The 2,443-nt window shown below is 39.0% G+C and overlaps 1 pseudogene; it reads right to left on the reverse strand.

Annotated features, from left to right (window-relative positions):
• Positions 1-1,602: 1,602 nt before the first annotated feature.
• LOC138147639 (large ribosomal subunit protein uL11 pseudogene) lies at positions 1,603-2,100 on the reverse strand (annotated as a pseudogene).
• Positions 2,101-2,443: the final 343 nt, after the last annotated feature.

Here is a 2,443-nt window from a genome sequence, read left to right on the forward strand (position 1 = left end):
CCCCCCCCCCCCTTCCTGGGAAGTTGAGCAATTCAATATAGGTTGTACTTGTGTAATTATGCAAAAAATTTCCATAGTGGATATATTGTGAAAGACTGACTATATTTCCCTCCTTCCTATCCCGACCCCCACTTGTTCTATTCTCTACTTTGACCCTGTCACTTTTCAAAAGTGTGTGCTTCCAACTTCCTCCCTCCCCCCAATTTGCCCTCCCTTCCATCATCCCCCTTCTCATCCCCTTCCCCCTACTCTCCTGTAGGGTGAGATACCATATTTAGTATGTATGTCATTCCCTTCCTAAGCCAAATTCAATGAGAGTAAGGTTGACTCATTCTCTTTTGCCTTCCTGTCCTTCCCCTCCATTGTAACAGTTTTCCCTTGCCTCTTTTATATGACATAATTTACCCCAATCTATCTCTTCCCATCTCCTCTCATTAAATTCCTCTCTCACCTCTCAATTTCACTTTTACATATCATCCCTTCCTATTCAATTGGTCCTGGGCCCTCTGTCTATGTATACCTGTACACATATATACACAAACTCACATATGTCTTCATACACCCATATACCCTCCTATATATATATATATATATATATATATATATATATATGTATATATATACACACACACATTTGTATTCCTTTCAACTATTCTCATACTGAGAAAGGTTTCATAAGTTACAATTATCATTTTTCCATGTCGGAATGTAAGTAGTTCAACTTTGATAAATTCCTTATGATTTCTTTTCCCTGTTTACCTTCTCATGCTTCTTTTGCTTCTTGTACCTGGATGTGAAATTTTCTATTCAGCTTTGGTTTTTTTCATCAAGAATGCTTGAAAGTCCTCTATTCCATTGAATGACCATATGTTCCCCTGAAACATGATGCTCAGTTTTGCTGTGTAGGTGATTCTTGGTTTTAATCCCAGCTCCTTTGACCTCCAGGATATCATATCCCAAGCCCTTTGATCCCTCAGTGTAGAAGCTGCCAGATCCTGTGTTATCCTGATTGTGTTTCCACAGTAATCAAATTGTTTCTTTCTGGCTGCTTGTAATATTTTCTCCTTGATCTGGGAACTCCAGAACCTAGCTATAATATTCTTATGAGGTTTCTTTTTGGGATTTTTTTTTTAGGAGGTGATCATTGGATTCTTTCAACCTCTATTTTGCCCTCTGGTTCTAAAACATCAGGGCAATTTTCCTTGACAATTTCTTGAAGGATGATTTCTAGTTTCTTCTTTTGATCATGACTTTCAGGTAGTCCAATAATTTTTAAATGATCTCTCCTGGATCTCTTTTCCAGGTCAGTGGTTTTTCCAATGAGATATTTCACATTGCCTTCTATTTTTTCATTTATTTGGATCTGTTAAATGGTATCTTGATTTCTCATAAAGTCATTAGCTTCCATTTTCTCTAATCTAATTCTGAAGGAATGATTCTCCTCAATGAGCTTTTGAGATTCTTTTTCCATCTGGAAAATTTGGCGTTTTAAGGTATTCTCCTCATTTGGCTTTTTGAGCCTCTTTTGCCATTTGATATAGTCTATTTTGTTGTTGTTGTTGTCAAATGTTAAATTTATTGCAATAGTCTCCTTTGTAGCTTTTAACTTGCTGGGCATTCAACAGCACCACTATTGACGTCATCAATGACATCATGAGGATGTCGGCCATCAATGTTGCAGCTCACAGACTGGGCTGTCCCATCTATCTCTTTATTAGTTCCAGAGAGATCTCTTGCCAAGGACCAGTGCCTCATCTGTCGAGTAATGCTGACGATCTCATCAAGACTGATGTTTCCATTGTGTTTAATATTTTTCTGCTTCTTTCTGTCCCAAGGAGGTTCCATTAGGGCTTTAATGATCAAGGCTGAGGCAGAAGGTACAACTTCAATCTGAGCCTGTCTGTTCTGAATGGTAAGCTTCGTTGTGATCCTTAGCCCTTTTCCAGTCACTGGTTGCCTTGGCAATGTCATCACCAACCTTTTTGGGAGACAAACCAAGGGACCAATTTTTGGGGCCAGAGCTGATGTGGCACCAACTTCACCACCAGTGCACCCTAAGAACACAACTTTAATTTCATTTGGGTCAAACTTGGGTGGCATGGCTGTGATGAAGTTGGAAATTTGGCCTAGATGCTGCAGGGTGGCTTCCGGTGTCTGATGAACCCGGATTTAGGATGACCGAAAGAAGTTGTACCTTCACCACCATGAGATGGAATCCAAAAGACCCTAGTTAGTATGTTTTTAAGGTATTATTTTCTTCAGTCAGGTTGTTGACTCTCATTTCATAATTTTCTTTCATCATTCTCATTTCTTTTCTCAATTTTTCCTCCACTACTCTTATTTGGTTTTCAAAATCATTCTTAAGCTCCTCTATGCCCTGTAAGCAGCTTATTCTTTTGATGGAAGCTTTTGGTGCAGGAGTTCTGACTTTACTGTCTTCTTC

This window comes from Petaurus breviceps, unplaced genomic scaffold, assembly GCF_028583685.1.
Source record: "Petaurus breviceps papuanus isolate PSGF00001 unplaced genomic scaffold, PetGlider_PUasm1.0 90804, whole genome shotgun sequence".
NCBI lineage: Eukaryota > Metazoa > Chordata > Mammalia > Diprotodontia > Petauridae > Petaurus > Petaurus breviceps.